This window comes from Siphateles boraxobius, unplaced genomic scaffold (genome assembly GCF_051911475.1).
Source record: "Siphateles boraxobius isolate OS27281-9 unplaced genomic scaffold, OSU_SipBor_1 30, whole genome shotgun sequence".
NCBI lineage: Eukaryota > Metazoa > Chordata > Actinopteri > Cypriniformes > Leuciscidae > Siphateles > Siphateles boraxobius.
Genome location: NW_027508920.1, coordinates 5,966,727 through 5,994,410, shown reverse-complemented (window position 1 = coordinate 5,994,410; position 27,684 = coordinate 5,966,727). Strand labels below are relative to the sequence as shown.

At 44.9% G+C, this 27,684-nt stretch overlaps 1 protein-coding gene and 1 long non-coding RNA gene across 2 annotated transcripts in view; both read left to right on the top strand.

Annotated features, from left to right (window-relative positions):
- The window catches only part of dusp22a (dual specificity phosphatase 22a), a 113,343-nt gene that overhangs the window by 28,117 nt on the left and 57,542 nt on the right, over positions 1 to 27,684 (top strand).
- Positions 446 to 1,095, top strand: LOC143757233 (uncharacterized). Its single transcript, XR_013210452.1, has 3 exons — positions 446 to 515; positions 873 to 1,002; positions 1,033 to 1,095. It is a non-coding gene; the product is annotated as an uncharacterized LOC143757233 (long non-coding RNA).

The window sequence follows — 27,684 nt, the reverse complement described above, 5'->3', positions numbered from 1 at the left end:
CTCACTCTCAAGTTGTTTCAAACCTGTATAAATTTCTTTCTCCTGCTGAACACAAAGGAATTTTTTGAAGAATGTCAGTAATCAAACAGTTAACTGGCTTCATTGACTTCCATAGTAGGAAAAAAACCCCACTATGGAAGTCAATGGGGCCAGTTAACTGTTTGGTTACTGACATTCTTCAAAATATCTTCCTTTGTGTTCAGCAGGAGAAAGAAATTCATACAGGTTTGAAACAACTTGAGGGTGAGTATAGGATGACAGAATTTTCATTTTGAAGTGAACTATCACTTTAAATGGTTACAGGATGCACGTAACTAAGCGGCGGACCGGTCAATTAAATATGACGAAGTAGTTTGTCCTAAAGCTTGCATAATTTTCTGCTACACACTCAAAAGTATGTACTTTTTCTTCACAAAAAAAAAAATAGTACACTTTAGGGAGTAGTACTGTATACTGCTGGCTAATCTACTGCAGGCTGTCCCATTATTTCTGAGGATAAACAAGAAACATGTGAGGTAAGCCCAACAACATTCTAGCAAATTGTATATTTACAAAAAAATCTTAGAATCACAATCATGACTCTTTTACACATTTGTATTTAATCATTGTATCTTGTTATTGTGATGCAAATGTGATATTAATTTAAATAGTCTTATGTATTAATTTACTTAATATAATAAGAAGTTGGCAAGCCTAAGGTGTGCCAAGGGATAAACATTTCAAGTGATAAGAGCAAGGAGTGTTGAATAACTCTGTATCTGCATGCTGAATTATCCCTAATAGTAGTCATTCCTCTTAGCAAAAAAGGTTACACTTTGGCCTTTAATTGCATAATGGTTGCCAACCAAAACAGTGCCTCTTGCCATTGCCAGGGAATGACAGTTCTTCTTTTTACTCTTCTTGTTGGGCTTCTTCATTTTGGAGAACGAAGTTGATGAAAGCGAGGAACTGGAGGTGGAACTGGAGTTGGAGCTGAAGGTGGAGCTGGAGTTGGAGCTGAAGGTGGAGCTGGAGTTGAAGGTGGAGCTGGAGTTGGATCTGGAGGTGGAGCTGGAATCATCTGAATCCCGGGATTTGTACTTTTTTGACTTCCCTGCCCAAAAAACATCACATTATAAAATAAACTTTTTGTGTGAACTGGTTTTCATTTTTATGTCTGAAGTGCCTTCACACCATAAATAAGCCTCAACTGCCAGCCAAACAAAAATAAATGTTACTGTGGATGTATTTGGAGCATTAGCATCTGCTATCTCCTGACAAAAACAAGTTTATGAAATGAAATGGGGAATCAAATTTACGTTGATATTTTGACATTTGACACACTTTGCAAAAATTACTTATTTTAAAATCAGCCCCATCCTGTTGTCGCAACACAGTTCTAATTCCACTAACATCTTAACAGTCCTCACACAGCCATAGTCACCAACCTTTTCTTGCCCTCAACTTTTTCTTCAAGATGTCAATTTCCTCATACATTTTCTTATTTTTTTCCGCAGTCTTTTATTTTTCTGCAGCAACTTCAGGGAGCTGGTTTTATCTACAATCAACAAAATATTCAATGTAGAGTTAAGGCATTTTATTTATAAGCACTTGGACGTTTAACCAAAGTGCTAAATAAAGATTTCAATAAGAGATAAAAAAAGATAAACAAAAGTTCTTTGATAATAACATTTTAACAAGATAAAAAAGCATGAATTTAAAAATAATCTACTAAAATAAAATCAGTGACATTGTCTAAAAATAAAAATTAACTTGAAAAATGAATGTTAATAAAATAAGCAATGTATGGGTAGGACCTAAAGTGTGTTCCCGTTTCTTTGTTCCAGTAAAAAATCTAAGGCATATATCTAAGGCATATTTCTAAAATTCAATTGAGGAATGCTTACATTCTCAGAGTCAAGACAGAATACAATGATATAAACTTTTACCACTGGACAGAACCATCTCATCACACTGTACACTCTCTTCGCTGGACACATGATCTTCATCTAACATTATCTGGTCTTCTCCATGCTTCTCTGGATCTTTAGCTTGTAGATCTTGTGTCACATTTTTGGGCTCTCTACAGTCTCTTCATCCATATTTTTTTGCCTCTCCTTTTCCCTCTTTTGCTGGCCATGGTGGACCTGAGTCAGAATAGTGATCCACACAGCAGATAAACCACATCATTAAAACTTTTTTGGCTATGGTATTTAATATTAAAAAGTTGAATCTACTTTTTTTAAATTAAAAGTTAGTTAAGTGTATGTATATCTATCAAGAGAGAGCAGTAATGTGCGGTGAAATCTTGTCATGGGTAGGCTGTGACCTATCAATGTGGCATATATGTTCATTCATTCAGTTAATCTAGCAACCCAAGTTCATATCAGGCATCATCACATCGCTGCCTGCATACAGCAAAGTCAGTCATATGTGAGGCTAATGCACAATCAAATCTAATAATCAAATTAATGGACACATCTATCTTATGACTTATACAACAAACAAATGTTTTGTGCGGGACACAGTAAGAGAGGGAGGCGGCGCGTTGTCAGCGAACCGACAAGCAGCCTAGTCACTCCTTCAAAATGTGCAAACGCGCACAGACAGCCACACACACACTATTGGTCTGTGACGGCGCACCAGGATTTGTATAGGCTACAGTCAGAAAACATTGTGTCAGCAGTACAGCTTTAAAGTACAAAAACAGCTTATTCGGTCCTACAAACTGCGCTAGGCGCACACACCGACACACACTGAGCGTCTGGCGAGGGCGCACCAGGATTAAAAAAAGAGAACTACAAAACAGCATTTTAACCCTTACGAAATGCACCATATTCGCACAGATAGACCTACAATACAAATGTGGCAGATGTGACGGCTCACCAGGGTATGGAAGAGAGAACATTTTGGTGTCAGCGCACAGCAGGCCTATAGCCCACCATCAGACAACACACACAAGCCAATATAAGGGTTTTAAAAATAATAAATTACGTTTTAAAGGGGGTGCTTACTTTTATTTGTAGACGAAACTCCTTTTCCTCGATTTACTGAAGCCTATATGTAAAACGCATTTGCAGCTGCACAGCTAACGTTAGCACAGTGAGCGTATGGCTCGCTCATAGGCTGTGCTGCGGCAACTGCACATCCAATGGCGCGGGCGCCTCTGAAGTGAATGGAGCAGAACAGACTTTCCTCCTTGGCTCTTATTTCCATTGAAAAGGAGAGACTCATGAAATTGAGAAATACACCCAAGAAAGAGGACTTTTACAACAAAGTAATTGACATCTTTGTCCAGAGGGTAGACGCATGGACTTCGTCTACAACGGTTTCGGTTTCCCGTTAGCGACCACAGCTCTTTTTTCTTCATAGGACGCTTCCAACGCTAGGTGCCGCTAGATGCTAAGAAGCTTGAAGCGCGGAGTGAGTGAGAGCGAGTGGATCACGTGACATGAAGCAAGCTCGGTCTCTGCCTCAATGTTGATAATTCAAGACAGCATGAGAACTGACTGCGCATGCGCAAATCTACGTAAACTACATTCTATGGACCAAAGAGGCACTGCTAACCTCTGCCTCAATGGCCATGGCCTTGAATTTTCTGCATGAAACAATGATTTTTAGGAGCAAACAATGGCAAAAGGAGTATACTATATGTGTATTCCTGAACATTTTTGTTACAAAAATTTATATTTGGAATAAAATAAATAATGTGGTGAATTAATAAAGCTCTTGGAATTAATAAATGTAATGTCAACATTTCCTTCCACTGCCTACCCTGCCTACCCTGACCGCACATCCCTGAGAGAGAGAGAGAGAGAGAGAGAGAGAGAGAGAGAGACCATAGGAGGTTCTGACACTGCCTATTGTAAAGTTCATAGTAAAACAGTCAACATGACCTATACACCTCAATGTATTCTAAAAATATGTACCAACAAAGACACTTAACGTTATACCATACCTACAGTATCTCGATTCGTACTCGTACCCGTTTTGCAGGCGTCTCCAGTATTCCTAGCGATTTCCTTTTTAACCAATAGATAACATTACTAGGGTCACGTGTTAATGCAGTTGACATACAGAAATAAACCGAGCAAGCGCAGATTGGCGGCTAAGCGTGGGATTTCAAATATGGTGCCTGTACCTATACGTATAGTATCACGACTGCAGGAAAGAAATGATAAGATGAAGCTTATTAGATGGATGCAGCGATATAAATTATTGGCCAAAATAATGAGATTTGGACACTGCAGAAGAAAAATTAAGTTTGTGAAAGACAACAGAAAAGACAGCCCGATCTCACGGCAATTCGTACGAATTTTACGAGGTGGCTAATTCATACGAATTCATACGACCTCACTCGTACGAATTAGTAAGATTTTTTCTAAATCGTACATATTTTACGAGTTGCCCAATTCGTATGAATTTGTACAAATGACCTACCCCTGACCCCGCCCCTAAACCTACCCATCACGTGGGTTTAGACAAATCATACAAATTCGTACGAGTGAGGTCTTACGAATTCATACGAATTAGCCACTTTTTAATCACTCGTACAAATTCGTACGAATTGGTCGTGAGATAGCGTTGGAAAAGATGGATATACCTGGTGAGTGGGTTGGAAAAAAAAGGAGATTCATTTATTTAAATATGTTAATTTACTGGTTACTTTAGTACCATTAATCCCATTCTTTCTTTCTTTCTTTTTTAAAACAGGGTGTGCTATCGCAAACAGAACCACATCCAAAAGAAGAAAAAATCGATCAGGACCGGATCGATTTTTTCAGGATCCCATAAAGAACTTCATCAATGGTTGATGTTTATTTACAGGTAATTTACTAGTTTAAAAAAATTAATTAAACTCCAAAACATACTTTCTTAGAAATTAAGTAGCCACCAGACATGTTACAGGATATCCATGGTTCGGTTTGATTAGATTTAAGGGCGTAAAAAGGCTTAAATAGCTAAAATATTATAGACAAATTATTAATTATAATTTCAAGTATTATTAATTTTTTCCAGCGACGGATAAACAGAGAAATCTCTATCCGCCAAATGTGATTTCAAAGTAAAAATGCTGCGATTGTACTGGCTAGTGGAATTATTGTTTTATACATTATGGTTTTTATATTGTATGGTTGTAAAAGTGCATATTTTATGTCCCTCACCTTTTTGGACGAGCATCTGTGGTAAACAAAAACAAAACTGTAGCAACAGTAGTAAAGCATAGACATTTCAAAATAAGAGTCCTAGTGAATTTCTGGCTTGTTTATGATTATGCCTACAGTTTTTTTTTTTTTTTTTTTTACTGGATATTCTTTTGGTTACACAATAATCTGTATCTGTGGCTTCTCCCTAAGCCACCCCATTACAGGAAGGAAAGACAAATAACATTATTTAACACATTCAATATATAGGTGTACTAGTAGGCTATCAACAAAATAATCTATTTGTTGTGTTTCTTTAATCACAATTTTGTACTAGGAAAACACAATATGATCAGCCTCTAATTAGTATGTAAGGCAAGGCAAGGCAAGTTTATTTATATAGCACTTTTCATACACAATGGTAATTCAAAGTGCTTTACATAGAAGGAATTAAAATAATCAAAAGAAATCAGAATAATTAAAACAGTTTAGAATAAAAGATAAAATACAGATGAAATCAGAATAATTAAAACATAAAATAAAATACAGTGCAAACAGTCAGACGAACAGTGGCACAGTGCTCATTCAGTAAATGCACAGCTAAACAGATGTGTTTTGAGTCTGGATTTGAATGTGACTACTGTAGGAGCACATCTGATCTCTTCTGGAAGCTGGTTCCAGCTGCGGCTGGCATAGTAGCTAAAAGCAGACTCGCCATGCTTAGAGTGAACCCTTGGTACTTCTAGCCGATGTGATCCTAATGATCTAAGTGATCTGTTGGGTTTGTATTCACTGAGCATATCTGCAATGTATTGAGGTCCTAGGCCATTGAATGATTTATATACCAGTAATAATACTTTAAAATCAATCCTAAATGTAAATGGCAGCCAGTGTAAAGACCTGAGGACTGGTGTGATGTGTTCATATTTTCTGGTTCTGCTCAGAATCCTAGCAGCAGCGTTCTGTATGAGCTGCAACTGTCTTATGGTCTTTTTGGGAAGGCCAGTGAGAAGTCCATTACAATAATCCACCCTACTGGTGATGAAAGCATGCACAAGTTTTTCTAAGTCTTGACTGGAAACAAAGCATCTAATTCTTGCAATATTTTTCAGGTGATAGTATGCTGATTTAGTTATTGCTTTGACATGACTACTGAAACTAAGGTCTGACTCTAAAGACACGCCCAGATTCCTGACTTGATTTTTAGTTGTTTGACCCCTAGACTGAAGGTATGCGTTCACCTTGAGAATTTCATCTTTGTTTCCAAACGCAATGACTTCAGTTTTGTCTTTGTTTAACTGAAGAAAGTTTTGGCACATCCAATTGTTTACTCCATCAATGCATTGGCAAAGGGAGTCAATGGGGCTGTAATCGTTAGGCGATAGGGATAAGTAGAGCTGTGTGTCGTCTGCATAGCTATGGTAAGCGATTTGGTTCTTTCTCATTATTTGTCTCATTGGGAGCATGTACAGGTTGAATAGGAGTGGCGCAAGAATTGAGCCTTGAGGGACTCCGCATGTCATGGATGTCCACTCAGACTTATGGTCTCCTATACTCACATAATAACCTCTGCCTCCTAAGTATGACCTGAACCATTTTAGGACTATCCCAGAAAGCCCGACCCAGTTTTCCAGCCTGTCAAGAAGTATTTTGTGATCGACAGTGTCAAATGCAGCACTGAGGTCGAGTAGTACCAGCACTGATAATTTGCCTGTATCAGTATTTAAGCGAATATCATTTATTATCTTTATGAGCGCTGTCTCTGTACTGTGGTGCGGTTGGAAACCAGATTGAAAATGGTCAAAGTATCCATTCGACTTTAAGAATTTGTTCAGCTGATTGAAGACAACTTTTTCAATGATCTTGCCTATGAAAGGAAGATTTGAGATCGGTCTATAGTTGTATAATATGGTCTTATCCAGATTGCTCTTTTTCAGGAGGGGCTTGACAACAGCAGTTTTCAGGGAGGTCGGAAAACTCCCAGAGAGAAGTGAGGCATTTACCACTTCTAGGAGATCTGCTTCTAAGCTGTGTAACACATTTTTGAAAAAAGATGTGGGAAGTGCGTCAAGGGCGCAGGTTGATGTTTTTAGTTGCTGTACGGTTTCTTCCAAAATTTTGCCATCAATTTCTTCGAAATCAGACATAGTGGCTACTTTCTCGTGCTGTTGTCTGATCTGCCTGACCCCAGCGCAACTCAAGGATGAGCTGATCACCTTTCTGATATTATTGATTTTCTCAGAGAAAAAAGAAGCAAACTCACTGCACTTTCTCACTGAGAGCATTTCACTGGGAATCTGGCTTGGGGGGTTTGTCAGTCTCTCTACAGTAGCAAAAAGAGTGCGTGTGTTGTTTATATTGCTGTTTATAATATTCGAGAAGAAAGTCTGTCTAGCTTTGCTTAGTTCCTTATTGAAAGCATGGATGCTGTCTTTGTAGATGTTATAATGGACTACAAGTTTTGTCTTCCGCCACATGCGCTCTGCTTTTCTGCATTGTCTTTTCATATTTTGCACTGCTGTTGAGTTTCTCCAAGGTGCTTTTTGTCTGCCATTCTTCTTCCTGACTTTCACAGGAGCAATATCATCAATTACACTCTTAACTTTTGAGTTAAAAGAATCAAGGAGAAAATCAACAGAGTCAGCAGATATGCTTGGTGTTAAAGATATAGCCTTCATAAATAGTACACTAGTGTTCTCATTTAAGCATCTCTTCTTGACAGACACAGATCTAGCTTCAATGGCAGGAGAGATCAATATATCAAAGAAAATACAAAAATGATCAGACAGTGCTACATCCTTAATAACAATTGATGAAATGTTTAGACCCTTACTGATAAGTAAATCTAGAGTGTGTCCACGATTATGTGTGGGTCGATGTACATGCTGAGTCAGATCAAAAGTTTTTAAAACAGTTTTGATTTCTTTTGCCATATGGTTTTCTGCATTATCTATGTGAATGTTAAAATCTCCAGCAATGGCAAAGCAGCCAAACTCTGAGGAAATTGTTGATAACAGTTCTGTTAAGTTCTCAGCAAAAGCTGGAGAGTATTTTGGAGGCCTGTAAACAATGATAAGTAAAATGCGTGGAGCACCTTTTAACACAATACCCAGATATTCGAAAGACGGGTAATTCCCAAATGATATTTGCTTACATTGATAGACATCTTTATAAAGAGCAGCTAAACCTCCGCCTCTTCTGACAGCTCTGCAGACACTCATAAAAGTAAAGTTAGGAGGGGCTGTTTCATTGAGGACTGTTGCACTGCAACTTTCTTCTAGCCAAGTTTCATTTAGCAACATAAAATCCAGGTTGTATGTGGTTATTAAGTCGTTGACTAAAAGTGATTTATTTTTAAGTGAGCGGATGTTTAAAAGTGCTAACTTAACAGTCTTACTTTTTGTCCCCACAGCAATCTTAGTATGTCGTGTAATAGGCACCAGATTAGATGGGTTTGCTGTACGGCTTTTGAAGGCCTTAGACTTTCTATCATGTAATCGAACAGCAATAGAAAAAGATCCAGGCACACTGGGTTCCCGCTTGTTCTGTAAACATTTGAGAAAGTTATTGTTATCATAGCGGGGACCCGACACATATCACTGAGAGCTGGTATCAGTTGTTTTTGGTTCACCTCGAGCCGCTGGAGGAGGGTGTGGGCCCTGGCGCTGTGGCAGAGGCCGAAGAGCTCTCACAGGAGGAGGGGGAGGGCGAGCTGGGCCCGCAGGCTTTGGTGGTTGTGGGGCCTGGCGTTTTTTGGTTGGTATCTGGGGGCTCGCAGCAAAAGAGTGGGATAGTCTAGTTCCAGCATGCACCAGTTGTTCCATTTTCTCTGAGAAGCACAGAAGTGGAGATGCTGGAGAGAGTGATAACGTTTCCCTTGAGAGGGATTGTTGCTCTGGTGTTATTGGAGGCTGTAATATGCTGTCCTGGTTTCCCTGGCTGTTTTCCAGAAAGTCGTCGTTGGGTGCTGTATCTTGGAGCAGTGCTGGTATGTCACAGTCTGTCTGTGGTGAGCTCTGTGGGCAGGGCTCAACTGAGATTGTGTCCGTGAGCAGAGGTTGTTGTGGCTGAGTGGTGTTATCATTGTCCTTGTGTGATGTGTCAACCGCATGTCCATTTAGGTGCTGAAGTGAAATCCTGTGGTCATTCATACTGTATCCAGGTGTGTGTGTGCCATTCAGGTTGAGTGGATTGGCACACATTGCAGAAGGATGACGGAGGGAGAAGTAGATATTGTCCTTTAGCACTCTTGAACCAAGTTTGTTTGGGTGGTGGCCATTCTGTTGAAACAGTTGCCTCTGACTCCAGAAAAGATTGAAGTTGTCAATAAAGTTCACTCCTTTTATATTGCAGGTTTTTTGCAGCCATGTATTAAGCCCAAGCAACCGTGAAAACCTGTTTGTTCCTCTTGCTGGGAGTGGTCCACTGATGAATGTTTGAACTTTCAGTCTTTTAAGTGTTTCAAAGAGCTCATTGAAATCCTTTTTAAGAAGTTCCGACTGCTCTTTATGAATATCATTCTTCCCCACATGAATGATGAGTTGATTTGCAGTCTTATGTTTCATCAGAATGTTCTCAAGTTCCCTGTTTACATCAGATGTTGTTGCTTGTGGAAGGCAGCACGTTGTTGTATCCCTGCTATTAATGTTTCTGATTACGGAGTCGCCCACTATCAGAGTCCTGGGCTCGGCTGCACTGTGAGCTGAGTGCCGCTGTCTGCTCGACCTTGAGCCCTAGTTAGCATCAGTGTTAGCTACTGGCTGATTCAGTCTGTGTGCGATCACATTCATCAAATTTGGGGATTCCTCATTCATTAATACTTCAAATCTGTTCTCAAGATGTATAGGCGGTGGTAGGAGACCAGTGTTTGCAGTCCTTGTCAGAGCCGTATCTGGGGTAGAGGATGCTACTGCAGTAATATGTGATGCTCATGACAATCTGATGTCTCGAGTGCCTTTGGGTCTCGCACCCTGTTTGTGCCATCGATTAGTAAAACGATCGGCTTGTTTCTCTACACTCAGTATGGCCTGTCGAGAAGCACTAGATTCATGGGACTCACCGGCTGTATGCTGAGGACGTCCATGACGAAGCTCTGTTGTGTGTTCCGTCTGGTTTGGTGGTCCCGCAATTAACTTTGTTTCAAGAATTGCAATCCTTTGTAAAAGTCTGTGGCAGTTGGAGCAGCAAGTAGATTCCAGAGGAGGCATTTTCTTATACTTATGAATGTAGGCAGTTGTGTTTTCTCTTCCCCGGAATGTAAGCTTTCAGTGGGAGGCTGGTCGGATATAATAATTCTGCTTTTTTTTTGTAGTAATCCAACCGTTTGGGCACTGTGCTGATTTGCTGAAGTTAAAATTAGGTGATAAAAGGAGATAAAATATAGAAATATAAAAGGGATAGAGCAAAGCGCGGAGCAGTAAGCGAGAGCGTCCGAACAGTAGCTGAGCAGGAAGTAATGTATAGATGTCTTAGTACATAAACCAAGTTTAATATGTAAATATAATAAAACATAATATGTAAATATAATAAAACATGTCTTGAGTTACTTGCAGTTACCCTGTTTTGCAGTTGAATCTGTGCCCCAACAATAGGCCCCAACCTGAAAGACTCTGAGATACACGATTTATTTCCTTATTGTATGGGTTTGTTCTGTATGTACATGTAGTATTTATTTGTGCAGGTTTTAAAAACAAAATCTTAAAAAATCTTACATTTGATGAAACTGCATAAACACTGATGTTCTTGCTGAAATTCACGTTGGAACATTTAAAGGGTAACTAAACCCCTGGTCAAAGCCTGACTCCACCCACTGGCAATATTTGAAAAATGCTGGAAAAGTGGGCAGAGCCCAGCGGAGATAGAGGCGACGAACCGAGGGCGGGGCTGAGCGGGGGGGGCGTGCACCTGAGACCCGCAGTGACAGCTGCTGTCAAACTAGCTAAAATGGAGTGACGCAAGTAGCTTTGCAACAGAGCGGTCATTTGAAGTCGAGAAATTTTCTCCCCCACCTTCACCTGAAGTGGAGGAGGGTGAAATGTCTGTGGACATCAGCTCAAACTGCGGTCTTGACTCCCGCATCGCAATCGGCATCCGATTATTCTTATATTCATTCATTTTGAGGTAATTTTTTCCAGGACTATTATTACTATTACGTTCAATATATTTTGCTGCTATGTGAAAAAAATAATCAGCAAATCGCGCCGGCGCGTTTGTCGAAACCAGAGGATTAACTTTAGCCTAATAAGAAGGAACATAAATTGTGATTAAAAATATATGCTCACTTACATCATGACGCCGCTGCGGTGGTGGAGTCCATGCAAGAAGAGCAGCGTTTGGCAGCGCGATCTGTGTGGAGAAGCCCATTTCCACCTCCATTGCATTGGAGAACCAATCCCACGTAAAATGCAGGTTGCACACTGGAGCGATAGGCGAGATTAACTACCTAGGCTACACGAAATAATCTAAATAACTATATAAATGCTATGCTAACTAGATGCTAATATATACAGCATCTATCCTGATCGTTTTCAATACTTGTAATTCCAACTTCTGACTCGCTACAGTAGGTTTGACGGAACCAGATGCTTTTATACCAGGGGCTGCCAAGGGCCTGGTGAGCTCACACCAAGGGCGTGACCGAGTGACGTCAGAGAGTATTCTACGTCAGAGAGTACCCCTACTGCAGGAGCTTTCCGTTTAACCTGAAGAGGGCAGCACATTTACATTTACATTTAGTCATTTAGCAGACGCTTTTATCCAAAGCGACTTACATTTGAGGATTAAACCAAGCGAGTCATCTTGGAGAGGCAAAAACAACGCAAGAAGTGCTCAGAATACAAAGTTCAAACATTGCTTGGAGTAGCATAAACCAGACAAGCGAAGATTTCAAGAGAAAGGTTTTTATTTATTTATTTTTTTATGTTAAGTGCTCACAGAAGAGATGAGTTTTCAGTTGTCTTTTGAATGCTGTCAGGGATTCTGCATTACGGACGAGGGTGGGTAGGTCATTCCACCAGCATGGAACCGTGAATGAGAATGTTCTGGACAGTGATTTTATGCCTCGCTGTGAAGGCACCACGAGCCGTCGCTCCTTGGCCGATCGTAGACTTCTGGTAGGGATGTAGACCCGTAGGAGCGGGTGAAAGTAGGAGGGAGCTGAGCCGGTGGACCATCTGTAAGCAAGTGTCAGCGCCTTGAACTTGATTCGAGCAGCAAGTGGTAGCCAATGCAGGGAGATGAACAGCGGAGTGACGTGGGCCCTTTTGGGCTCGTTGAATACAAGACGAGCAGCAGCATTCTGGATCAATTGTAAGGGTTTAGTTGCACATGATGGAAGACCAGCTAGAAGAGCATTGCAGTAATCAAGCCTAGAAATAACCAGGGCCTGTACAAGAAGTTGTGTTGCATGCTCAGTTAGGAAAGGCCTGATCTTCCTGATGTTGTGCATTGCAAACCTGCATGATCGAGCTGTCTTTGAAATGTGGTCTGTGAAGGTTAGCTGGTCATCAAAGATTACTCCAAGATTTCTGACTGACCTTGATGGGGTGATTGAGGATGAGTCTAACTGGATAGTGAAGTCGTGCTGTAGAGACGGATTGGCAGGGAGAACGAGAAGCTCAGTCTTTGCCAGATTGAGCTGCAGGTGATGTTCCTTCATCCATGCCGAGATGTCCGCCAGACAGCTATAGATACGTGCAGCTACTGTGGGATCGTCTGGTTGAAATGAGAGGTAGAGCTGGGTGTCATCAGCATAGCAATGGTAAGAGAAACCATGTGCCTGTATGATGGGTCCCAGTGATGTGGTGTAAATGGAGAAGAGGAGGGGTCCAAGGACTGACCCCTGGGGAACCCCTGTGGTCAGTCGATGTACTTTGGATACCTCGCCTCTCCATGCGACCCTGAATGACCTACCTGTGAGATAGGACTCAAACCAGTGGAGGGAAGATCCAGTGATGCCCAGTGATGAGAGGGTGGACAGAAGGATCTGATGATTCACAGTGTCGAAGGCAGCAGACAGGTCTAGGAGAATGAGAACTGATGATTTGGAGGCACTCAGACGTTTTTACACCATATATTTGAAAAATAAAACACTTTATACCCAAATGTCAAAAAATGTACTCGAGTCAGTGAACAGCATTTTTGAAGCTCCATTCTTACAGATAATTAACTAAAAAAAGTTGTTTTAGTGTTTAGTTACCCTTTAAAAAAAATATCAAAAAGGTTTATTTTATTTTATATAACATCACAAATATATAACATGACTCATAATTTAGTTTTTTTTTTAAAAATACCATTGGCTTTTTTCAGTTATTTTATAATTGTTAATTTAAATATTAAATTAGAAATAAAGAAATCGTCTCGGTTAGGTATGTAACCCTCGTTCCCTGAGTAGGGAACGGAGACGTTATGTCGGATGACGACGAATGGGGTTTCGCTTAGAAAGCCTAACAACTTCGAGTATTACAAAATGAGCCAATGGCAAAGAAATGCCATGGGTCTGCGGAATTTGCATAGCGTAACTCCGCCCCACCTCGTGGGTATAAAAGGAGGAAGCCGGCCACATGCAGATATGTTTCTTCGCTGAGGAGCCAAGACTGAGCTCAGGCGATCCCTGCGGTACAGCGGAAAGTGGCAGGCAGACGTAACGTCTCCGTTCCCTACTCAGGGAACGAGGGTTACATACGTAACCGAGACGTTCCCTTTCGTTGTCACTCCGAGTTACGTCAGATGACAACGAATGGGGTTACCAGTCTAATCACGCCACCTTCTCGGCTGTCTTCCAGTGCCCTGCGTAAATCTGAGATCCTTGTCGTGAGATTGGCACGGATGAAGGACTCCTATCTAGCACAGGAATACCAAGGTACACTGGGGAGCATATCCCATAGTTTAGAGGAAATATGCAAAATGCCAGCCCAACGGGGGGACTTAGAGAATACACATTTGATCCGAAGGATGCATATGGAGAACACTGTCCAGCCGCAGGTGGAATATTTCAACCCCAGGGGTGGCAACGTGGCTTGCCAAGGGAAAGACACATGCTCAGAGAGGCTTACAGTGGAAATACACATGTGGGGGTCGCTCAGAGGAGGGACCATGCACACGGGAGGCAACTAGCCGACGCGCAGGCAATAGACACTGGCACCGACGTCAGGAGTGCTGGAGGAACTCAGGGCTTTCGGAGAATATCGCACGTATCCAGTCCGTGGAGTGGAATGGCGAGCAAGCGAAGACACCTGAGCGGATCCAGTACTAGCTGGTTGAAACGAGTACATGAGAGGACTCTGGCTCCACTCGGAGATTGTAGAATCTGGCGAATGTGTTAGGTGTCGCCCAGCCTGCAGCTCTGCAGATGTCTGTTAGCGAGGCGCAATACGCTAGAGCCCAAGAGGACGCCACACTCCGGGTGGAGTGGGCAGTCACACCAAGGGGGCACGGTCTATCTTGCTGCTGGTATGCCAAGGCAATGGCGTCCACTATCCAGTGAGACAACCTTTACTTGGAGAGAGCCTTTCCCTTCAGCTTCCCACCATAATAGACAAAGAGCTGGTCTGAGGTCCTGAAACACTGCGTCCTGTCTACATAGGCGCGGAGAGCGCGTACTGGACAGAGCAGTGCCATGGCTGGGTCTGCCTCCTCCAGGGGCAGTGCTTGCAGGTTCACCACCTGGTCCCGGAAGGGAGTGGTAGGAACCTTGGGCACATATCCGAGCCGGGGTCTCAGGATCACTTGAGAGTAAGCCCGCCCGAATTCCAGGCACGCTTCGTCAACGGAGAATGCGTGCAGGTCCCCTACCCTCTTGATGGAGGCCAATGCAACCAGGAGCGCTGTCTCATTGACAGGAACTTAAGCTCCACTGATTGCAAAGGCTCAAAGGGAGCACTCTGCAGGCAGTTAGAACCACTGAGAGGTCCCAATAGGGAACGAGAGGAGGGCGAGGAGGATTCAGTCTCCTCGCTCCTCTCAGGAACCTGACGATCAGGTCGTGCTTCCCAACGGACTTACCTTCGACCGGGTCATGGTGTGCGGCAATAGCGGCAACATAGACTTTCAGGGTGGAGGGAGACAGCCTTCGCTCCAACCCATCTTGAAGGAAGGAAAGCACGACACTAATCGAACATCTCCGGGGGTCTTCTCAGTGAGAAGAGCACCAGTTGACAAAGAGGTTCCACTTCAACGCATAGACGTGTCTAGTGGACGAGGCTCTAGCGGAAGGTGGATGGTAGGCAGGGTACTCAAACCTGCCTCGTCCCGTCCAGGAGCCACACGTGGAGGTTCCAAAGATCGGGACGAGGGTGCCATAGGGTGCCCCGTCCCTGAGAAAGGAGATCCTTCCTCATGGGAATCGGCCAAGGAGGTGCTGTCGCGAGGAGTACTAGTTCGGAGGACCAGGTCCGGGCGGGCCAGTACGGCGCGACCAGAATGACCTGCTCCTCGTCCTCCCTGACCTTGCGCAGGGTCTGCGCAAGAAGGCTCACTTGGGGAAACACATATTTGCGGCCCCGCGGCCAGCTGTGCGCCAGTGCATCCGTGCCGAGCGTGCCCTCGGTCAGGGAATAATACAGGTCGCAATGGGTCGAGTCGTGAGAGGCAAACAGATCTATCTGTGCGTCCCCGAACTGGTCCCAAATCAGCTGAACCGACTGGGGATGGAGTCGCCAATCTCCCGGGAGGGGCTGAAGCCGTGAGAGCTCGTCGGCTGCACAGTTCAGGGCTCCGGGGATATAAATGGCATGAAGCGACCTCAGATGCTTCTGACTCCATATGAGGAGGTGGCGGGCGAGTTGCGACATACGGCGGGAGCGTAGACCACCTTGATGGTTGATGTACGCTACAGTGGCGGTATAGTCTAAACAGACTAGTACGTGTTGGTTCTTGAGCACGGCCCGGAAGCGGCGCAAAGCAAGACGTATGGCCAGCAACTCGAGGCAATTGACATGCCAGATGCGTCGGGGTCCTGGCCAGGAGCCCGCGGCAGCACGTCCATTGCACATGGCACCCCAGCCCGTGGAGGAGGCATCTGTCGTTACAACAACATGCCGCGAAGCTCGAAAAACTGAAAAAGTTTCAGTGGAACCGTACTCTTGCCCTCGAACAGTATCAGGCAAGCCAGCAGTGACTGCGCGTGCTCGCTCGTAAGCTGCGCGGACATGGCGACCGAGTCGATATCCATACCGAGAAAAGAGATCCTCTGCACGGGGCAAAGTTTGCTCTATTCCAAGTTGACCCGAAGGCCCAGACGAGCTAGGTGCTGGAGCACTAGGTCCCTATGTTCGCAAACCTGTTCTCGAGAGTGAGCTAGGATCAGCCCGTCGTCGATATAGTTCGGGATGCGAACCCCGTGTTCCCGAAGGGGGTGCCTCGACGACCTTCGTGAAGACGCGAGGAGACAGGGCTAGCCCGAAAGGGAGAACCGTGTACTGTTATGCCTGCTCCTCGAAAGCAAACCGTAGGAACGGTCTGTGTCGAGGGACAATGGAGACATGGAGGTAGGCGTCCTTCAGGCCGATTGCTGCAAACCAATCCTGGGGCCGCACACATTCGAAAATGCGTTTGGCAGTGAGCATCTTGAACGGCAGCCTGTGAAGGGAACGGTTCAGCACGGGCAGGTCCAGGATTGGCCGTAACCCACCGGTTTTCTTTGGGACAATGAAGTACGGGCTGTAGAAGCCGGTCCTCATCTCGGCCGGAGGGACGGTCTCGATCGCACCCTTCGCCAGCAGGGTAGCGATCTCTGCTCTCATGATAGGGGCGTTGCCACCGACCAAAGTGGAGCGGACTCCCCTGAAGCGGGGAGGAGACCGAGTGAACTGAATCGCGTAGCAGAGCCGGATCGTCCGCGCGACCCAGCGGGACAGGAGGGGAAGCTCTAGCCAGGCTCCCAAGAACTGTACCAGCGGGGTCATACGAACCACAGACTTCCCACCGGTGGTGCAGCAGGGTGGAATGACTGGCCCAGACGTGGACGGCATAGCGGCCCGGTGTGGGGGCACAGTCATTAACCTCACCCTGACAGAGGAGACCAGGGAAGAATGAACGTTCCACGGGGGTCTGCTCTGCCAGGGGGCTGGCAACAGAGGCGGATGAGAGCGGCATGGTCCGGGGATGGCGCGCTCTGTCAACCGGCTCTGGGACAGAGGAGGACGAGTGGTGCACAGCTCGGGGGCGGCGCACCGTGTCATCCGAGAACTCTGTGTGCTCAGGGATGGAAATATCACTTCTTTCTTTAACCACATTAGGGTGCTGCCCACCCGTGGGTGAGCAGCGGGGAGTGGAGAACAAAAGATTCTCCCTCGGCCCTCCACCGGGGGAAGGAGTGGTCCTGCTACCACTCTGCTGCTTGGGCCGGGCGGGAGGGGCGGGAGCCGCAGGAGCCAGGTTCAGCCAGGTTCAGCCATAGATGTCTCTCCTGGACCACAGCTGTGGACATCACCAGACGCGGGGGGCGGGGCTGGAGAGGGCTGGGGCGCCTTCTTACGGCTTCCTCCGCGACCGGGCCCGGGTGGAGGCTGCTGCTTGGGTCGGGCGGGAGGGGCGGGAGCCGCAGGAGCCAGGTTCAGCCATAGATGTCTCTCCTGGACCACAGCTGTGGACATCACCAGACCCAGGGAGCTTGCGGTCACCTTCGTCGCCCGGAGGGCGAGGTCGGTGGTGGTGCGCAGCTCATCAAAGAGCCCTGGGTCCGTCCTACCCTCGTGCATGTCCCTTAGCATCTGGGCCTGATCGACCTGCAGAGTGGCCATGGCATGCAGAGAGGCAGCCGCCTGTCCCGCCGCTCTGTAGGACTTCGCCACTAGGGTAGACGAGAACCTACAGGCTTTGGAAGGGTGCTTAGGCTCGCCACGAGAAGAAGCACTCTGAGGACACAGCTGCATCGCAACAGAGCGCTCAACCGGGGGGAGCCCAGTGTACCCACGGGCAGCTGCCCCATCGAGGGGAGGAAAGGCGGATGAAACCAGCGAGCAGTCGCGGGAAGACATGGGAGTCTTCCAGGACTTCGAGATTTCATCATGCACGTCCGGGAAGAAAGGTATTGGGGCAGGCTGAGGACGGGAAGCCGCAGCTGCACCCAAAAACCAATCATCCAGCCGCGAGCGCTCAGTACAGGGTGGAGGGGTCCACTCTAAACCAATGCTCGCGGCCGCCCGGGAAAGCATGGACGTCATCTCTGGATCAGACTGAGCCCCAGCCGTATTCACACCCGAAGGTGGCAGCTGTGACGAGTCGTCACTTCCAGATGAATCAGACCCCCCTTGTGATGCTGCGATTGACATCACGTCTTCCTCTGGAGCGCCAAAGGAAACCCCTGAACGCTCGCGGATTGCAACACTGGTGAAGGTGCTGTGGGGCACGGACAAATAGTCGGCGCTCTGTTCCACACAGTCACCCTCAGATCACCCTGGCCACCAGCCGAAGTAGAGCCTCTCGAGGAGGCGCTAGATTGGGGTGTGGATGAGGGGACTCTCACTCTTGCGAGATCATTGAGTCTCGATCTAAGTGTTGCGATATTCATGTTCCCACAGAGAGAACATGACTCATCCAGGAGCGCTGCTCTAGCGTGATTAATGCCCAAACACATCAGACAGCGCTCGTGCCCATCAGAATCAGACACAAGCCGACCGCAACCAGAAGTGCACGGGCGAGGCATCTTTAAAAAGACGTGGCGCGTGCAAGCTCTTTTTGTGAGAGAAACTCAGTGCTGAAGCGCCCGCGGAGAACACACTCGCTGGCAAACCACGCTCAGATAGGCAGGAAGTGTGCACTCGCCGGGAGATCGCCGTCACACCAACACTGGACAGTTGCTCGTCTCGTAAGAAGCTGACAATCAGAGATAGCTTACAGAGTGAAGAATTACACTTGGCTCCGAAGCGAAAACATTTCTGCATGTTGCCGGCTTCCTCCTTTTATACCCACGAGGTGGGGCGGAGTTACGCTATGCAAATTCCACAGACCCATGGCATTTCTTTGCCATTGGCTCGTTTTGTAATACTCAAAGTTGATAGGCTTTCTAAGCGAAACCCCATTCGTCGTCATCCGACGTAACTCGGAGTGACAACGGAAGGGAACTCATGTTACTTAGGCTATGTGATTTTAACTGCTGTGTAAATGCATTTATGCCACCTCTGAGCAGCATTAAACATTCTGCCACTACAGATGCAACTTTGCAGGGTAGGCAATGTATCTCTAAAACACTTTTTGCCAAATGTGTTTAAACTGTCTTTATATACCAATCAAGGGCGTAGGTTTAGGGGGGGACACTAGGTACTAGTCCCAATTAAAATTTTGAGATGACAAATTTGTCCCCACCAATATTTAGCAAGCTCCTTTGAACTGCTATTTTGATATTTGCGCTGCATTTGGATCTTTGTGCTGCTATTTGGATCGATTCCAACGGCCAGGACGACGACAGTACAAGATACGCCGTAATTTGATTGGCGGCGGGGTATCTGACAGGCAGGCTACACGCGCTGGCCGGGACTACTTTTTGTGCTTGCACTCACTGGCAGCGAGCGGTTGGTGCATGTGTGTGTGTGTGTGTGTGTGTGTGCGCGTGACGACGCCGACGGTAAGTTACCAGGGCTGTCTCTCCGCCTGCCGTATACAAAGCCCAGAGTAAAACATTTTAATATTCAGTTTTTTTGCCCCTTTTTGTACTTTGTAGATCAGCTATGTCACCCAAGAAGAAGAAAGGGGACATACGAAGCTTTTTCATAAAGCAGATTGTAAGTAGGCAAAAATAACTAGCCACACAAATAACTAGCAGTAGTAGTGACTGACCAGGCTTTCAAATGCAGATTCTACTATGGAAAAGAGTATTAACTGGTGATCCTGGTTACCCAGGATATTGTTACAGTTAAACCTAGCTTCAGCAATCTTTCAAGGTTAGGAGCATTATTAGGGGTGTGCAGCACGGATAGACTCATAGAAGTCGCGCTATCATGATAGAATGCTACGTTAGCAAGTCACTGAATGTTAATTAGCCTACCTTAACTTAGAATCTTGCAGTCATAAACAGTGGATCAGCTGAGACATTTTTCGTTTCTACATTCTGTTTATGTAATGCATTTGTGAGTGTAGCCTACTTGCTAGACACATGTGCTGGAAAAACATGTTGGCAATGTTAAAAAGGCAAAAGTTAACACTGTTGGTTATTCAAATATAATCATTCATTATTTGATTGATAATATCCAAATAACAATATCTGGTAGGAGGGTTAAACTTGCTAGCCATAGGATAGACTACAAAATTAATTAACCATTTTGTATGCAGGGAAGACAGCATCAAACCACAACAGATTTACATTTATTCATTTAGCAGACACTTTTTATCCAAAGCGACTTACAATTGAGAACAATAGAAGCACTAAACCTAGGATAACAATTTGCAAGTTTTATGACCCTTCCCAGTTTAATCTAATGCACTTTTTTTTAAAGAATAGAATGGGGGGGAAGGGGGGGGGTGTCCTTACCAAAGCTGAGACCAAACCTACGCCCATGATACCAATACATATCTAAAATGTAAGTACTCTGAAAAGGAGTTTATAAAAATAGAGTGTCTGTAGTCTTCTCAGGGCTGCAATAAACACAGCTCATTATTCCATTCGGAGTGCTCTGATTGACTGGGTGACTGTCACTCTCCATCGTTGCTATGACTACCAGCCCTTCTGCAACAGAAGCTGCACACATGCACGCACTCGGTTGACTCGCTCATTTTGGAAGAGGAGAGGCGCGTACCGACCGCAAACCACAAAGTCTCACAATTATGGCAGAGAAAGAGCAGTCAAAATTCCCAGTACCACCTGTACCTGCATATACAGTCAGCGCAGGCAAAAAAAGGTGTGTCATGACTCAATGGATAACAGGAAGCAATAGCAGGTAAATAACTCTTTATTAAGGGATGAGGAAGTACAAACAGAAAGACACGGGCGTGGAACTGGTGACCCAGGGACGTCGATGGTCAGCGAGGTGAATCCCAAGTGGTGCGGTGAAGACAGACGAAGAACAATCCACAAACGGTGATAATCCACAACCGATGATAATCCACAATCAAGACGAACTTCACAGGAACACACGACGAGAGACTCAGGAACACAAGACTGGAACACCGAACATCCAACGAACGATCTGACAATGGAGATGAGAAAACTGTGAGCATATATAGTGAAATGAGATAGGCTGCAGCTGGTGATGATATGATGATCAGCTGGAGCGAATCAAGGAATGACACTCAATCACGCCCACAACACACGTGCTTTCATGCAACAACAACAACACGAGACGAGAAGGAAGCAATGAATTAGTATACCGTGACAGTACCCCTTCTCCTAAGGACGCCTCCTGGCGTTCTCAGACTCCCTTACCTGTCGATTGTAATCATCGATCAGAGAGTGATCCAGAATGTCTCTAGCAGGTACCCAACTTCTCTCCTCCGGACCGTAACCTTCCCAGTCCACCAAGTACTGAAATCCACGTCCCCTCCGCCTTGAATCCAGAATACGATTAACCGAATAGGTGGTGTCCCCATTTACGAGACGCGGCGGGGGGGGGAACCGGGACTGGCGGATTAATGTGAGCATGAAACACGGGTTTAATTTTGGAAACGTGAAAAACGGGATGTATTCTCCTGTACGCTGGAGGTAAACTAAGGCGGACTGCCACCGGACTAATGATCTTGGTGACAGAGAACGGGCCAATAAATTTGGGAGCAAGCTTATTAGAGACGGAACGGAGAGGAATGTTCTTAGTAGAAAGCCACACTTTTTGACCGACGACGTATATGGGAGGCTTTGACCGGTGGCGATCGGCCTTAGCCTTGGTGCGCGCCCCCACTTGGAGTAAAGTCTTGCGGGCTCTAGTCCAAGTGCGGTGACACCTCTGGATTAAAGCGTGGGCGGAGGGAACCGCGACCTCGGATTCCAGACTGGGAAAAATAGGTGGCTGGTAACCTAAACTACATTCAAACGGAGATAGGCCCGTAGCCGACACTGGTAACGTGTTGTGGGCGTACTCCACCATGGAAAGTTGTTGGCTCCATGAGGAAGGATTCTTGGAGACTAAACATCGCAACACCCTTTCCAGATCTTGGTTGGCTCTCTCGGTTTGTCCATTGCTCTGGGGATGAAACCCTGAGGATAAACTAACCGTCGCTCCCAGTAATTTACAAAATTCTTGCCAAAATTTGGACACAAACTGGGGTCCTCTGTCAGAGACCACGTCCATCGGGAGGCCATGTAAACGAAAGACGTGGTCAATGACTGTCAACGCTGTCTCCTTAGCTGAGGGTAATTTGGGTAAGGGAATAAAATGAGCTGCCTTCGAGAACCGGTCCACCACGGTCAAAACGACTGTGTTACCCTGGGAGGGTTGGAGGGCGGTAATGAAATCGAGAGCGATATGGGACCAGGGTCTCGAAGGGACTGGCAGCGGTTGAAGGAGCCCATCTGGGTGTCGATTGGAAGTTTTACCAGTGGCACAAACCGAGCAAGCCAAAACAAAACTGTGAATGTCACGAGCCATAAGTGGCCACCAGAATCGTTGCTTGACTAGAAATTTAGTACGATAAACTCCTGGATGACAAGCCACGTTGGAGCAATGACCCCACTGAATGACGTCAGACCTTAATCCCTCCGGCACGAATAAGCAATTCGGTGGGCACCCGGGCGGAGGCGTTACCCCTTCTAAGGCCGTCTTGACCTTCGATTCGACCTCCCATACGAGTGTGGAGACAAATAGACTCTCCGGTAAAATGCACTCGGGAGTAGACGGGCGTTCGGAAGGATCAAAAATGCGAGATAAAGAGTCGGGTTTGATGTTTTTGGACCCCGGGCGGTACGAGAGAGAAAAATCAAAACGTGACAAGGTGATGTCACTCCATGCACTGTGCTCCTCTCCGCTCGGCGCTGGTAAACGCGACCTTCAGCATCACATGTTCATGTGTTTCGGGGGCGTGGCTTTGGAAGGAGCCCAGAAGGAAGGGGGTTGGAGTTTCTCTGTTGGATACTTTCAAAATCCAGCAGTTTTCTGCTAGTTTCTCAAACCTACCTACCCTGCCTTTAAAGGGTTAGTTCACCCAAAAATTTAAATTCTGTCAGTATTTACTCACCCTCATGTTGTTCCAACCCCGTAAGACCTTCGTTCATCTTCGGAACATGAATTAAGATATTTTTTGATGAAATCTGAGAGCTGGATCACTCCTCCATACTAGTCCATAGGCTTCTTCAGGGATTGAAACTTTCCAGCCCCCAAAAGTCATTTAAGACATTGTTAAAATAGTCCAAGTGACTACAGTGGCTCAATCTTAAGTTTATCAAACGACGAAAATACTTTTTGTGTGCAAAAAAAAATAAAAATAACGACTTTATTTCAACTATTCATTTCCTTCTCTGTGGGCCTTGAGTCAGTTCACTAGTTTAACAGCGTAAGCTTCTGTTGTTGTACGTCACACGCATCACCCACATGACCAGCGTCGGCCAATAGTGAGCCTACGTGTGACGTAGCTCCATGCAATCATACTAAGTTAACTGACTAGAGGCCAACAGATGCAAATGCAGGTTATTCTTCCTTAAGTTTAGCAACTGTTTCGAATAAATACCAAGGATTTTCTTCTAATAGGGTTGAAAAATAAGCAGATCTAGCAGTTTTTAAGGGCTCTCTGTATGCAATTGAACTCTCCTTCCATGAAATGCGAAATACCTCTAGTTTTGTTTTCTTCCAGTTTCGCTCCATTTTTCTGGCTGCTCTCTTAAGGCCCTGAGTGTGCTCGTTGTACCACAGCGTTGGACTATTTTCTTTGCTCTTCTTTAAGCGCAACGGAGCAACTGTGTCTTAAGTGCTGGAAAATAAAGAGTTAAAAGTTTCTGTTGCAATATCGAGCTCTTCTAAGCTATCTGGGACGCTGAGATGATGAAACTGATCAGGAAGATTATTAATAAAGCAATTTTTAGTGGCAGAAGTGATAGGTTTAACATATTTGTAACATGGAGTCGGCTTTGCAGTCTTGACTAAATGAAGTTTACACAAGACTAGATAATGATCTTAGATGTCATCGCTCTGCTGCAGAATTTCAACAGCATCAACACTGATTCCATGTGATAATATTAGATCTAGAGTATGATTACGACAATGAGTAGGTCCTGACACGTGTTGTCTTTAAATGCCAATCCCAATGCATCTTTTTCATTATCTACATGTATATTAAAATCACCAACAATTAGGACTTTTTCTGCAGCCAGAACTAACTCTAGAATAGAAAGTCAGCAAATTCTTTGATAAAGTCTGTATGGTGCCCTGATGGCCTGTATACAGCAGCCAGCACAAATCTTAAACGTGATTTGTCATTTGCACTACAGTTGGTTCGCAACCAGAATAATACTTTTACCACCACCGTTCCCGCGGTGTATTTGTGCATTGGATGGCTTTTACCGCTAATAGGCGCTGCGATCACAGACTTTGAAAAGTGTCAGTTTATTCTCTCTATTGTGTAACCTGCTGCCACGCCGCGGCTCATTCAGAGCGATTGAAAGCTGGTAGCAGATCAATTCAAGTGAAACATTGTAGTTAAACGAATTCATAATCACAATATTGAAATTACTGAAATTAAATTGAATAAATAATGAAAAATTTCAACATAAAACATTGCAATAGAAACATATTAGGTAACATCAATGAGGCTTTTCAAGAGCATAAAATACGTTATATTAACAGCGTTCATACGGTAGCTCTGTGGTCAACGCAACAACATGAACATTGCGGAGCTTCAAGCGATCTGAGATCGAATCTCATTGAAGCCTACATGGCATGCTGTTTGCCGACAGCGTTTTATGTTTTACCGTTCTTGATGCTTAAATAGGTAACCGTTTATTAGCGAGTTCATTAACTGTTTATTATTTAAAGTCAAGCGTTTTGTTTAATTATCAATGGCACATTACAACATAAATTTGCAACATTCCAGTAGAGCCGCTGCACAGACGACAAAACTGATGAAGGAAGATTGTCAGCCGATCGCGTCAGAAAATGAAAATGAAGAAGCTCGTCTTTAATCTGCTAAATTATTGTTTTGTGAATCATTCACGAAATTGAGATGACTGACAGTGATACCTAGCAACGGAAGACATTTTTTCATACAGATCCATACATTAAACAAATCTTTAGACTTGGCTACACAAAATAACAGACTAACTAAATAGTATTGCTTTAAATATTAAAACCAATGAAGATGTAAAAGAACACTCAAATTAATTAAGTTTGAAACCACATCACACATTTCAAGGTTTAAATAAAGTGTCGGGACAGTTTATTTATTTAAAACAGGGTTGCATCGAGTTTAGAGTTTATTTCCTTTAAGAAACACAGAATGTTATTCTTGCGACATTTTAAATTTGTATTGCAAAATAAATTGCAGCTAAATTAAACAATCAAAACAGTACAAAACGAAAATATTCCAAAGCAACATAAATTAAGAACATGCGTTTTTCTTTGCCTCTCTCTTGCGCTGGATCTCTTTTTAGCAAGTTTATTTTGTCTCCTTCACTGCGCGCGCCGGGTTTCTCTCGAAATTAAACATTTCAGGGTAAAAACACATCATACAGCTGATAATACTGTATATAATGCTGCGTGTCATCCATACAAATCACGAAAAAAACTGTAACAAATTATTTAGCCTTTGTTGCTTCAAAGACACAGCATGCCTTGTTGAATTCACCTTACAATAAAACGAGGTTGATCGCGAATTAAAGAGCTCTGTAAATACTGCTCACTCCCATTCGTTTCTTGGCATGAACGCGTTTCGTCAACAGTTCATGTTTAGATAATGCCAAATTGTTGACAATCATACACACTGCTCAAACATTCTAAAACTCTACAAAACCAGTTGAAACAACTGGATTGAACACTTCGATTGAAATTTTGTGTGAAAAAACTTTGAATACAATAAATAAACTACAATATTTATAATTTAATAAGTGCTGGCCTACATTTGGACACATCGAGAAATTTATCCTTAAACAATTTTGCCTTTGCCTGCTCATCAAGCTGGCTTGAAAGACGGAACATTAACACCTATTGTCCTGCACTCACAATCCCACTAAACACTGGACGTCGGATAGACGTGCATATCATGTCTACATTGGGTCCGTCGGTCCATGACCAATTCTGGAAATCTATACGACGTCCAAACTAGGTCCAATATTTGGACGTCCAACCATGACCCAACTTGGAAGTCATGTTGACGTTCAACATTTGACCATTGAACTGGGTCATTTTTTTGGACCTCAGTTGGACGTTTATTACAGGTGCAGGAGATGTAAATGATTAATATGCAATTTGTTTTAATTACAAATATCAACATTGTTGTTATCAACATGATTAATACATATGAATACAGATTATTTATAATTATTTAAGATAATTTTCCAAAAACTCCATTTGATCGTCTCTGCAGCAGGTGATAACGTCTCGGTTACATATGGTGACCCTCATTCCCTGAGGGAGGGAACGGAGACGTAGGTCATGACTGACCAATAGGAATCTCGCTAGAGAGGCCAATCTACTTCGAGTGAAACTAAAACAAGCCAATACACATTGGCGTGCAATCATTTGCAACAGCTGTGCAGCCTCGCAGCGCGGGTATTTAACAAGCAGCTGGTGCGATTACACACTAGTTTTTTGCTGAGGAGCCAAGCCTGAAAAAGCTGGCCGCCCCGGCGGGCGGCAGCAGATGTGGCGACGGGACCTACGTCTCCGTTCCCTCCCTCAGGGAACGAGGGTTACCATATGTAACCGAGACGTTCCCTATCGGTCAGTCACTACAACGTAGGTCATGACTGACCAATAGGTATCCCTACCAAAGCGCCACAGCTGCTGCACCCCATCCAGCGCCCCCATGCAAGCCTCTACACCTTCTTGCCTGGAAGGACGATAGGCGGAGGCTTACACAGAGTGAGTCTGACACTGTTGTTCCGTGATAACCCATACAGTGAGATATTGGATAACACTGGGAAAGCGTGCCCTTTCTGTTTAGGAAGGAACGCTGCGGAAGCCACTTCTTCAAAGAGTTATGTGGAAATGCATATGGACTAGCCCGAAGGCTGTACTGCATATTAAATAATGGGTGACTTAGCCCAAGGGAAAGACACGGGCTTCCGATAGGAGCAGCCGTGGAATATACACATATGGGATCCCCGTAGGGTCACACATATGGAACCCAGCCCAGATCCGGTTCTCAAGGATTCAGCGGATAAGGGCCTGGCGCCGGACGCTCCGCCAAGTCCGGGCCGAGGGGTTATGGAGGACTCGACAGGTTTTACTCTGGAGCAATAAGGGTGCACAGTAGGGTGCAGCAAGCCGACAGAGCCAGACCTCTCAGTGCTTCTACCCGTCTAAGGTGAGAACACGGGAGGAGACCGGCTCTACACGTAGACTATAGTATCTAGCGAACGTGTTAGGTGTCGCCCAGCCCGCAGCTCTACAGATATCTGTTAGCGAGGAGCCACGTGCCAGTGCCCAGGAGGATGCAACGCCTCTCGTGGAGTGTGCATGCAACCTGAGCGGGCAGGGCACGCGTTGTG